Source organism: Ambystoma mexicanum, chromosome 9 (assembly GCF_040938575.1).
Source record: "Ambystoma mexicanum isolate Mex_15411 chromosome 9, UKY_AmexF1_1, whole genome shotgun sequence".
NCBI lineage: Eukaryota > Metazoa > Chordata > Amphibia > Caudata > Ambystomatidae > Ambystoma > Ambystoma mexicanum.
In genome coordinates, this window is record NC_090931.1 from 962,027,157 (window position 1) to 962,040,328 (window position 13,172).

At 50.7% G+C, this 13,172-nt stretch overlaps 1 protein-coding gene across 5 annotated transcripts in view; it reads left to right on the forward strand.

Moving 5' to 3' along the window:
* The window catches only part of UBR3 (ubiquitin protein ligase E3 component n-recognin 3), a 2,710,065-nt gene that overhangs the window by 478,029 nt on the left and 2,218,864 nt on the right, over nt 1-13,172 (forward strand). The window lies entirely within an intron of this gene.

The window sequence follows — 13,172 nt, forward strand, 5'->3', positions numbered from 1 at the left end:
ATCTATGACAGTAATCACCACAGCTGTGCTGTTACAGAAAATCTTTGGCGTCTGCGTCGATGATGTCGATACGCCGCCCTCGAGGACCTCCTCCAACGGCCGACGTCACTGGATGTTATAAGTAGGACGCACAACGCCCGTAGTCTCGGTTCTGTTTTTTCTGCAAACGTGTTTGCTTCGGGAATCTCGGCGCGCCGCGACTCTGAGTTTCTGTTGTTTCTCGGTTCTTCAAACCTGTTTGGTGTTTGTGAAGTATTTCTTCGTGAAGATGTCTACCTCGTCTTCCACACCGCGTCCGGGCTTTAAGAAGTGCAGGGACTGTGGGTCCAAGATGTCGGTCACGGACTTGCACGACACCTGCCTTTGGTGCCTCGGGGAGGCCCATGACACGGATGACTGTCGACTGCCAGTCGCTCACGTCGAAATCCTTGCGGGAGCGCAAGAAGAAGTTATCGGTAGGTAAGGTGTCCAAGCCCCGGAAGTCGAGGTCTGCAGGGCTTTCGACGGACGACTCGTGGGGCGACTCTCCGCGTTGTCAACGGAAGGCCAGTGGGTCTCGGTCCCGGAGTCGGTCTCGGCACTCCTCTGCCTCTTAAAGGCACTCCTGAAGCACCGTCATCGGTAGCCTTCCCCGTCCTCATCCGAGGACTCCGCCCGTCGGCGGGTCGCTTACCCCACCAAGCATGCGACACCGGAGGAATGGGCTTCCTTCGGGAAGAAAATGTTGGCGATTCTCGAATCGCAGGGCACTGGTCTGTCCGCGCCTCCGAGTGGGGTCGGTCGTGATCAGCCGAGAGACACCGCACGCACGCCTTCGGGCTCGGGTGTTCGTCACGATTCGCGGGAAAGGTCCCGCTCGGACAAGGGGAATCGTTCTCGGCATGCCCAGTCCAGGTCCCGGTCCTCGACTCGCTCGAGACCGTGTGAACCTGTGGTGTCTTCACGGAAGACGTTGGCGCCATGGTCGTCGACAGACTCTTTCGAGGGCTTGCCTTTGAAAAAGTCAGCGACGCCATCGGCGTTCCGGCTGTCGGGGGACACGCTTGGGGCCCCGGCCTCGAGGACTATGTTGGCGCCGTTGATGCCGATTCACTCGACGCCTTTCGAGGCTCTGTCGACGGGGGGTACCCCGTGGTTCGGTGGAACCCCCTAGGAAGGCTCTGGCCAAGGTCAAGCATGGCTTTGGTTCAAGCTGTGTGCCTTCTTACCGCCATCTGGAGTTTATTTCAGAGGTGGATGAGGGCTCTGATGATGGCATGGTGCCTGACACGGTGCCAGACGAGATTCTCTCGGGCCATAGCCAGTTTGAGGACCTGGGGCAGTCCCTGCCTGATGCTAGTGGGCTCGACACCTCTCCGGAGGTGGAGTTTTGTAGGCCTGAGCCTGACACTCATGCCAATTCTTCATACCGGCGCCTTATGTCAAAGGTCACCGAGTACTTAGGATGGTCTGCTCCCCCAGGGGAGTTTGTTCAGGATGACCTTACGGATATCCTCAACATTGGTCCACCAACTGACCCGGTACTGCCGTTCCATATGGCTATGCAAAGAAGGGTGGCAGCGGCTTGGACTGCTCCGGAGAGTCTCCCGGCAGTGGGCAAGTCTTTGCCACAAAAATACCACCCAGCCAGTAGTGACCCCTGCTACTTGACCAAGCACCCCACTCCGGAGAGTTTGGTGGTGCAGGCGGCTATGCCCCCGGCAAAGCAGGCGTCGTATCCTACCATCCCTCCTGATAGGGACGACAAGCGTTTTGACGGCTGGGCGAAGAAAGTGTTTTCTTCAGGGGATATGGCGCTTCAGGCGGCCAACTTTGTATGTGCCTTGTCACGTTTCACGCACACACTGTGGAACTGTTTTTCCTTAGCGGCTGAACGTATTCCCGAAGGGGACGAACGGGATGAACTATGGCAAGGATGCCATGTGTGAGGCCGTTCAGTCGGGTTTGGACATGGCAGATTGAGTCAGCCGGTCCATGGTGGCGAGCACCGTGATACGCAGGTTTGCGTGGTTGCGCAAGTCGGGGTTTGCTCCTGATGTGCAGGCCCGGCTCCTGAACATGCCCTTTCACGGGGAACATCTTTTTGGCAGCAAGGCTGACGAGAGCCTTGAGAGGTTGCAGACCTCCAAAGCTGCAGCGAAGTCGTTGGGCGCTGCAGTTCACCAACCTCCACCTTTTCGTCCTAGGGGACAGCAATGGGGGGGAGGTTCCATTCGTTATTACTCATCCTTTGGTAAAGCGAGAGGAGCTGCCAGTCAAAGGGGCCACTGTAGGAGTGCCAAAGGTGGTAAACAAGGTACTTGAGGTGCCAAGGGCACTCAGGCTGTTGCCTCTTTGCCCTCAGGCAACGCCGCTTCAGCTCAGTCATGAGGCCATGTCCCATGGTTCATCGGTTGGGGGAAGGCTGGCGCAGCATCTTGCAGAGTGTCGCACCATTACTTCAGATGTGTGGGTTCTGGAGATCATAACCCACGGCTACTGTCTTCCTTTCCGGCAGAGGCCTCAAGACAATCCACCGGGGAATCTTTCTTTGAAGAGTCCGGATCCGCTCCTTGCGCAGGAAATCCCTGCTGGAGAAAGGCGCCATAGAACTGGTGCCTGTATTGGAGAGGAACAAGGGATGGTATTCCCCTTATTTTTTGATTTCCAAGAAAGACGGGGGATTGAGACCCATCATGGACTTGCGCGGTTTGAAAAAACTCCTCAGGAAGGACAAGTTCAAGATGGTTACTCTCTCTCAAGTCCTCCAGGCTTAACTTCAGGACTGATTGGTGTCTCTCGACCTCGAGGATGCTTATTTTCATGTGCCGATCCAGCCAAAGTACAAGAAGTACCTGAGGTTCGCGGTTGGCGACTCGCACTTTCAGTTTCGGGTCCTTCTGTTAGGATTGACCTCCGCCCCGAGGATCTTCACCAAGCTCCTGGTAGTGGTGGCAGCGCACCTCAGGAAAGTGGGGATTCACGTCTACCCCTACCTGGACGATTGGTTGATCAGGGTGCACTCTCCCGAGCAAGTCCTGGATCATCTGTCAGTCATCTGCCACTCCCTCCACAAGCTGGGCTTCTCCCTCAACTTAAAGAAGTCCCATTTGACACCAACTCAGTGGCTCCAGTACATCGGAGCAGTGCTCGACACGCCCCTGGGGCAGCGTTTTCCTCCCCAGGTGAGGGCTCATCACATTCAGCAGATGGTGCACAAGTTTCAACTTGCCCAGACTCTCCCAGCGTTCGAGTTCTTGAGACTGCTCGGCCTCATGGCATCCTGCATTCTTCTGGTGCCAGAGGCCAGGTTGCGGATGAAATCTTTGCAATGGACACTCAAGCTCTAGTGGTCTCAGTCCTCCGGCAGGATGTCGGACCCTGTTCAGGTGCCGTCTTCGGTCGCCCAGGACCTTCTGTGGTGGGCCGACAAAGGCAATCTGATGAGGGGGGCTCCATTTTGGCTGCCCTCGCCGGAGGTGACGATCGTGACGGACGCATCCCTCACGGGATGGGGAGCTCATACCAACGAGTTGAGTCAGCGGTCGTCGGTCTCCGTCGTAGTCCAGACTCCATATCAATCTGTTGGAGCTGAGGGCCGTCAGGCTAGCCCTGAAGGATTTTCTGCCGACTGTGCAAGGAAAGAATGTCCTGACCTGACAGACAACACAGTGGTCATGCACTACCTCAACAAAAAGAGGGGGGGCAGGGTCACTTCCTCTGTGCAGGGAGGCGATGCAGCTCTGGTTCTGGGCAATCCAGCAGGAAGTTTAGATCTCGGCAGTTCATCTGGCAGGAGACGAAAACGAGACGTCTACCCCTACCTGGACGATTGGTTGATTGGTCTGAGCAGGCAGAGCGCGATCTCTCACGAGTGGGAGTTGGCTCAGGAGATTCTCCTGGAGATCTTCCCCCTTTGGGGGACCCCTCAAGTGGATCTCTTCGCCTCCAGTGTCAACCGGAAGTGTGAGAGGTTCTGCTCGCGGGAATTTCCTACAAACGGAGCCTTAGGAGACACGTTCGTGGTGGAGTGGTCATTCCCACTGCTGTATGCGTTTCCTCCAGTCCCCGTCACCCCGCAAGTACTGCGGAGGTTCGGTTCCTAGATGATCCTCATTTGCTCCGGCGTGGGCCGGGAGGACGTGGTACCCGGACCTTCTCTGTTAGGCAGAAACCTGTGCAGTTCTCTTTGGGAACACTGCAAAAGATTTAGGACTACAGGTGTTAGCAGTAAACCCACTTGGTAGCAGTCTTTACCACCCAGATTTACCTGGTATCTGTGGCTGAGCAGTCGGACTTCCCTCAAGAAGAGTTAGGCAGTATGCAAAGTATACACAATAGGCACTCAGACACAGTAGCACAAGCAAACACTGACCAAAGCTTTGGTATCAAAGTATATAATTATTTATTTAAAAACACACTGTTTGTAACACTCCAGCACTCTTATTTGTAAAACATTCTAAACACAGTTACTATTATGATATATACAATCCTTATTCCTTATCAGGCAAGTCTTAGTTAACACCACTTATTTCCAGACAGAGGTGAGCGCTTAACTATAGATGGCACTCCAATAAGTTCATGAAAAAGGGAGGGAAAAAGGCAGAATATGTGAAGATACACCACTCTAAGATTTAGGAACACTTTAGCAAGGCAGAAGAGAAAAAGTCACTTTTGAGCCAAAGTCCATAGGCTGGTCCCATTCTTAGAGAGAGCAGAGCACAAATGCGCCCAAGATCACAGTTACACTAGGCTTTGAAAGTCTTGCAGAGAGTTCGAAAAGAGTTTAGAGATGCTCAGAAAAGTTTAGCCAGGGTGTCCCAGGCTAACCCAGGTTGAAAGCCGGGGGCTAAATCTACCCCGTACAGTCGGTGGCAAGGGAAGCCAGGTGGAACACGGTACCTTAAGTGGGAAGGATCCTCCAGCGGTGGCAGTTGTTCCTGGCAGCGGGTGCAAGTCTCGGCGTCGTCCAGAGGAAGAGAAGATCTCGACTTGGAGGAAAGATGAAGGTCGTTGCACTGCCAGGGAAGAAACCAGCCGCAGAGTTTTCCGGTTAAAGCTATTACCCTTTATTTCGCGGTCGTGGTAAAACGTGGTATTCCGGTTGCCGGGGTGCTTGGCACAGGTAAGGCGGCCACGAGATGCGTCGGGAAGGCGAAAAGACGGTGAAACTGGTTATCCCCACCAGTCAAAGGAAGAAGACTCTCCTGCGGGAGATCATCTCTGTCGTTGGGAAAAGTGGTGAGACGGTCCAGCAGGGCTCCACCGGTGGTGTCGTCGTGGCAGGTTGGCTCAGCTTCTCCCTCGTCGGATTCTTAGGTCCTGTGGCGACTTCTGAAGTTCCAGTCCCCAAAGCTCTGCTTTAATGCAGCAAACCCTCATTCACTCAGCCTAGCTGTCACTCAAACATGCTAAGTGGTGAGCCGGCCGGCTCACCACTTGGGCCATTCAGGATGGAGTGCGACTTGAGTTGCCTAGGCAACTCAGTCCAAGGTGCCTAAATCCCCCTCCACCTCTCCTAAGTACCCCAGACAGAGTGGCACCACTTTGGAGGGCTTCTGTGGAGAAGCCCACCAAAAAGTGGAACAAAGGGCTCGACTTGGGTTGGAGTCACAGAAGAGAACACAAACGCCATTTTAGAATCAAGTTTTGGCAAAAAATACCAACCGGAGAATTAATAATAAATAAATAAACCGGCAGTATGTTCGAGGCTATCGTAATTAAATAAATAAAGATGATAGCCTCGAACAATGGGAAAATCCCATAGAGAAATATTTGCGGTTGAATATAAAAAGTAGTATCCACTGCCACCAGCCAAAACTCGATCAGGGGGACGTAGACGTGCACCCTCGACTAACAGACCCTGGGGCAATCGAATTGCCCCAGCCAGTACGTCCACAATATGATCGTTTGTACTGGTTCTGTTCAGGATTTAAGACTAGTAAAGTCTTTGGTGACTTTACATGCCCTGGGAGACAGTAGTCAGTCCCAGGGTATGGAGTCTATATTGGGGGGTCACTATGACACCCCTGTGTTACTGCACTGAGGGTGCTGTGTAACACACATCACAAAAACACATGAAGCCCTATGGAGTAAAAGACCCCATAGCCCATTAAACACATCTAGAGTCAAAGGAACACACTCAATTCATGTCCAAGAGTGAGGGTAAAAGAGTCTCACTCTTGGCAGGAGAAAAAAATAAACCCCAAAAATCCAGCAAAGCTGCTGGTGGACTCACTAGGTTAGGAAATTCAGCCTAAACAGAGAATTCTCCCTAACATTCTCGACTTGTCCATCTGCCCTCCACGTCGTCTTCCCTACCGAGACGATCTGCTCTCACGGGAGGGGGGACAGGTTCTCCATCCAGAGGTCAGGTCCCTCAACCTTCACGCTTGGTTTCTGAAAGGTTGAGGTGTAAGGATTGGGACCTCCCTGAAGACGTGATGGAGGTGTTGCTTTGGGCCAGAAGGCCCGCAACAAAGTCCCTGTACTGTTGCCGTTGGAGAAAGTTCTGCAACAGGTGCAGGGTTAAGAATGTGGATCCTTTTGCATGTGAAATTCCCATGTTTCTGTCTTTGTTGCTTTCTTTGACCCTCAGGGGGCCTTCAAGTGGGTACCATTGAAGGTTACCTGGCGGCGCTGTCCATATTTAAGCGCTCGTCTGAAGAGTGTTCCTATTTTAAAATTCCTTTAATTTCTCAGTTTCTGAAAGGGCTCACTAATGTATTCCCTCCGTCGCCTTTCCAGGTGCCCGGTTGGGATTTGAACCTTGTTCTCAAGTTTCTGATGGGTGCTCCGTTTGAGCCTTTGCATTCATTCCCTTTAAGACTGTTAACTCTTAAAACTGTATTTTTAGTTGCGGTCACTTCGCTCGCAGCGTGAGTGAGTTACAGGCACTTTCAGTTAAGCCACCCTTCACTGTGTTTCATAAGGACAGGGTTGTCCTTCTTTTCTTCCGAAGGTGGTATCGGAATTTCATTTAGGCCAAAAGGTTGTTCTTCCGGCATTCTATCCTCCTCCACATCCTGGTAAGGAAGAGGAGAGGCTCCATAGGCTTGATCCTAGGATAGTGTTAAGCTTTTATATTTCATGCATGTCCCGGTTCAGAGTGGACGATCAGCTCTTCATTGGTTACGCTGGAAAGCATTTGGGACTGGCTGTGACGAAACAGACTTTGTCTCTCTGGATTATTTTGGCTATCTCTGAGTGTTACCGCTAGGCGGGTAAGGACCCTCCGGTCGGTTTACGGGCCCATTCTACCAGGGGTACGGCTGCCTCCACTGCCCTGCAGAGGGGTGTTCCTATTTGTAACATCTGTGATGAAGCCACCTGGGCTTCGGTACATACTTTTGTACATCACTATTCCCTCGATTCCATCCGGGGGCAGGATCTGGCCTTTGGCAAGGTGGTCCTTTACTCCGCAATTTGATTGGGCATGCTAAATTTCTGTTTTCTAAATTCTTTTCCCACCTCCTTGCATTGGTACTGCTTTGGGAGTCTGTCATAGATATGGAATACGTTGGAGGACCCAATTCCCTCGAAGAACAAGTTACTCTCTTACCTGGTAACATTCTTTCGATGGGATGGTCCGACGACGTATTCAATATCGCTCCCTCCCTACATTCCCCACTACAGAATTTCGTATGCGATTGCAGTTTACGTTTCCGCAAGGCTTTGTGTGTCAGACTGGCAGAAGACTGGTGGCACACGTTCTGGGAAAAAACTACAACTGAGGCTACGGGCGTCGTGCGTCCTACTTATAACATCCATTGACTTTGACCGTCCGAGGAGGTCCTCGAGGGCGGCGTATCGACATCATCGACGCAGGACGCAGACGCCGAACATTTTCCGAAGCAGCACAGCTGTTGTGATTACTGTCATCGATATGGAATATGTCGTCGGACCATCCCATCGAAAGAAAGTTACCAGGTAAGAGAGTAACTTGTTCATCTCTGGCAATCCCTTTGTGGTGACTTCTTCCACTTTCTTTTCAGTTTCCCCCATCCTGCCTGCCAGGTTGCGCACGTCTTGCCGCAAGAGACCAACGTCACAATTTATTTCCTTTATGTGGGTCTCAATGGATGTCCTCAGAGCCGATATTGCCTACAATATTTCTTGATTTGCATTGTTTGCCGGAGGCCCCTGTGTTGACTGTTCATTTGTGTTTTTGGAGTCCTGTTTCTGGCTCCTCTTTTGGCGAACTTCTCCATCTTTGTTTGGCTTGGTCTCGCTGGGGTCTTCTCTCCCCCCAGGCCCTCTTTCTGGCAGAAGTCCTTTATTTGTATATACACACATTACAGGCCTCGAACCCTGCACAGGTGTGGTGCGGCGCCTGGCGTATTGGCCCAGCTTTCATCTTTTCTGTCTTTCCTATCGGTACCCTCTGTGCCTTTGGCAGGGGAGGAGGCACCAACCCAATGCTTTCCGACACTACGTGCTCTTAAGTTCAGCTGCTCAGCCCTTCTCGGGGAAGGAGTTGCTCCAGGCGTTTGCTGCAAGGTCGGTATGTGGATATAAACATGAGGTAGGGAGGGCGGTCCTTCCTAAATCTCAGCTATACTGTAGTGGCCTTCTTCCTAGATCTACTGCTGGCCTTATTGTCATCTCCTCGGTCTATGTATTCTCTGTCGCTCGTAGGCTGCGATATGCTCTGTAGGGTGTAGTCTATTGATGGCTCGCCTGCTCCTTGACCCAGCACTGACTGCCCTTGTGCGTATTAACCTGCTTACTGGCCATCGGGGTCTCCGGTTGTCCCCCACCTCTCGGGGGGGCCCTCCCCCTTACTTGCCGGCTATTTAGTTCTCTGAGGCCCCGGACAGGAGTCAGCGGGTCCTCAATGTGTGTGCCGCCTCGCACAGTGTCGCTTATCTCTTTCGGTCCCTGGTCACTGTTCACGCACGCTCCATATGTTGGGAGCCGCTCCTCAAGTAGGTCCCAAGATCACCTGCACTGCCAGCATCTGATCATCCACACGCCGCTCTCCTTTTCCCTTTGAGTCCGTCGGAACCCCCTTCCCTGCTGTTGTGCCGGGCCTTTGATACCCTGTTGCCCGGATCCATTGTCTCAGCGCTTGATCACTGCGAGGCTTCAAGGCGGCACTCTTTCTTCTTCAGGACGGGTGAACGCCTCCGCTTCTTAGCTCAGCAAGGAGCCCTGGCCATCTTGGAGTTCTCTGGCCATGGCGCTTCTCTTCGATGTCCTCGCTTCTCTGACCTTTTTGTAGCCCTATCAGGATTCAGGGAGCTCTCAGGTGGTTTTGTGATGCTGCAGGTCTGTTCCCAAGAGATTCCTAGTTTCTTGGGTGCACAGAATATCTACTTTTTCAGGCTCTGTTATGGAGCACAGTGAAAACACATCCTTTTCATGGCGTGGTTTGCCACACCCCCCGCAAAGTTACTAATTAAGGATTTCATAACACAATTTGGTTCGCCTCTGAGCGTACATGGTGTTAGTGGGTCCCACTTCACCATGAAGCTAGTGAAGGAACTGCACAGCATCGTAGATATATAACAAGGTCCACTTTCCCCATAATCCTCAGTCTGCTGAGGAAGAGGAGAGACGTGCTGGCATTCTCAAATACTGACTGGCCAGGCTGTATTCATAAACAGGCCTCACATGGCCAGAGGTGGTCCCTCTGATCAGTATTTGCAGAACAGCTAACAGGAGAACAGCATTGCGCCCCCATGAGGTTGTGATGGAAAGGTTATTTTTGCCTCCCTTCATCACTATCCGTCCGGAGTGCATATTCCGGTATTCTCCTTACAAATAAGTATTGGTCAATTGCTTTCATATATACTACATTCGTAGGCATGAAAGGTGCAATCCAAAGGACCTGAAGAACCATGCCACTCCATCAAGCCTGAGGAGGTATAAGATGGAGTTATGAAAGACTGCGCTTGCACTTAGACGGCGGGACTAATCTAGGTAATATAAGGCTATGAAGCTTCAAGAGATAGTTGCTTGAGTCCACGATTCACACTGTAAAAAAAGTATGGCACTGAAGAATGGAGAGTAAGTTGCTATCAATTAACCTCTTAGTGTGACTCTGGTATTTCACTGTCTTCCTGAATGAGGTTGGACATCGGGACAATATGGCCCAATTAGAACCTTTGATCAACGAGACGCAGAGAACTAGCATAGCTATTTCTGTTACCGCTTCTGTAGTCAAGAATTGGCCCTGGTACTGGAGGAGGTATGTGATGACCTCTCAGGGAGGGACTTACAATCTTGGAGGGACTTGGCAGTGTGGGGTGGACAGGATTTGGGTATTTATCCCACCACCTACATAGTGTAAAGACTGATTTGTTGTGTACCCCTATCAGTACCCGAGGAGCATTGCTGAGTGAGCAATCAACAGAAGGAGTGTCCAGAGGCTGGTAGTACTAGGAGGGACTTTCGACTAGGTCTGACAGAGAGCCCTAATTTCGACGTGCCATAGAAAAAGCACGCCGACTGCAGACCACCACAGGTCTACCAGACTGAAGCATATCCCAGGAAGAAAACGAGTGCGAGAAGTGGTGGCTGACAGGGGACGAGAATGAAGAATCCTGACTGAGCCAATAATACCACATTCAGAGACCGGAGTGTTTCTCCAGAGAAATCAGAAGGAAGCAGAAAAGCCATCCTGAAGAAAAATGAAACCGAAGCAAGGAGGAATGCTGAACTGGTGATGCTGCCCCATTACATTCCAGGAAAAGGGGAGAGCAGGAGACCTGGGAAAACAGGCATGAGTGATAGCTACGAATGCTCTGAAACAGAAAATAAAGAGTGGAGTAATCCTACCCAGTCCCAGTGAGTGGCAACATTATAAGAAGAGTGAGAATCACAGCAAGATTAATCGTACTTGTCCTAGTCAGTGGCAAACCTATAAACAAATCGGGACTAATCATACTCGTCTCAGTGATTGATAAACTTGAAAGAAGAGTGAGAATCCTAAAAAGACTGATGAGTGAAGATCTAGAAAGGACTCTACCTGTATGGTTTAGTGAGAAGAACAATATAGAAAGGAGACAGAATTATTAAGAGAAAACTCAGAGGATGAAAAGGAACCCAAATAGAAGGGCCTGGAGGAGCCCCTTTAAAGAACTAGAAGACTTGCTACAAGAAGTGGTTAAGGAGAACTGGGAGAACTATGCTGAGAGTGCAACCCAGGAGAAGGTTGTCATTCTGTTTTTTTTCTGTTATTTAATATAAGTGGTAGGGTCAGGCTAGTTTAGTTTTGGGACGAAAGACAGACTTTTAGTAACAGACTTCACTACTGATGACGAGTATCCTAGTTTAGTTTTGTTAGGCAGGTAAATGCTTCGGTTAAGGGAAGTTAGGCGTTTTTGTTGTGGTCTATGATGATATGATAGTTTGATAGTTTATTCATATAGCGCCTATACACAATGTGTTTCAAAGCGTTTCAAGGTAAGGGAGGGAACAAGGGAAAATGCGATGACCTTCTTACAGGCCATGAACAATAAGGATGTGAAATTAACTATTGTATTCAGCCTGACGACATTGCAGATAGTGCAAGTGCTAAGACATAGATAAGAAAGGGAGGGGGAGAGTGGGAAGGAAATGGAAACAGACAGGCGACTACCGTATTAGGCCTGACAACATTTCTGGTAGAGCCGGAGATGAACAAAAGGTGAGGGAGAGGGGTGCAGAAAGGGAGGGGAGGAACAAAACAAGTAACTATCGAACTAGGCCTGATGAAATTTCAGATGGTGCTGGAGGGGGTGGATGGGGACAAGTAAGGCGAGGTGGGAGGGGATAGGAAAAGGGAGAAAGGGAGACGAGAGAGCAGAGAGTAATCAGTCAAAAAGAGCGGAGAAGCAAGAGGGGAGAGCAAATACAATTGCAGAAGTCAATAGTAACACATAATGATGTAAGCCAGGATACAAGATGAAAATGGGAACCTCATGATTCAGGGCCACCATGAGTACAAGATACAAAGGAAGTCCAGCATGAGAGCTGAGAAAGGATGACACACCGTGAATCAATGAAGTCCATACAAGTCAAATCCAGCATTGGCCACAAGATGGTGATGGTAAAATCAGAATGTATCAGGACAGACTCCTGCAGAAGTAGGATGGAGAGGGGAGGGGGGGGCATGGTAGAAGAATCAAGCAAAACAGGCAATACCTGTGTGCAAGAAAGAAGGGGGGGAACAAGGGAACAACACAGGGGGATCAGAGGGGGTGGGGATGGCCTGTGGGGACAGAGGGAGTAAACACATGTTAGTGCATGCTTACCTGCTGTTTGAGAAGGGGGTCGGGCCCTGGGTCCTCTAGGTCCTTACAGGTTTAAACAGGAATTGGCCTTTTCTTCGTCAGCCCTTCGCTTCGGATGCCCGGGCGAGGGACGCCCTGGATGTAAGAATTAAGAGCAGGAAGGAAGAGGCAGGGCTAAGAATGTGGCTGGTGCTTAGACCAGGTGACCTAGATCCACCTGCTCCCCATCTGGAAAGGAAAAGAGTCTTGAGGGCTCCTTAAGGAGGGAAAAAGAGCAGCAAACAGGAAGGCACCAGGTGGCCGGGGCTTGCTAAGTGGGGAAAAAGAGCGGCAACCTGGAAGTGCCAGGTGGGCGGGGCTTAGGCCAGGTGACCTAGATCCACTTGCACCTGCTCCCCATCTGCCTAGTCATTAACCTAGTCTCTAATGTCTGACTCTAATATAACACAACAAAACAAAAGTATTCCCCTAGGAAGTTTCTTGCAGGAGTGAACCACAGTCTATACCCTCCATCAGGCCTCTTTGCTTACTCCTTATCTCAGAAATCCTCTCTCAGCATTCAGGTTTTCCAGCACTCTGGGTCCAGGCTTCTCCCCAGCCTCGCAACTTTCCATTCTAGGTTCTTATTTGAGAACCCATGGGTTTCTCAATAACACCCAGCAGGTCTCTTCTCGACCTTTCGTTTCTGTCAGTATTCCCAGCAGGTCTTTCACAGACTTTGGGTTCTTTCAGGGTTCTCCACATGTCTCTCCAAGGCCCTGCTTTTCTCTCATTGTGGTCAGCAGGTTTCTTCCAGACATTGGATATCCTTCAGTATTTACAGCAGCCCTCTCGCAATCATTGGGCTTTCTCAGCATTAACAGTAGGTGTCTCCCAGATCTTGTGTTCTTTCTGTAGTCAAGACATATCTCACCATGACCTTTGGTTTCTATCGGGATTCTCATCAGGTCTCTCCAGAATTTGAATTTCTTCAGT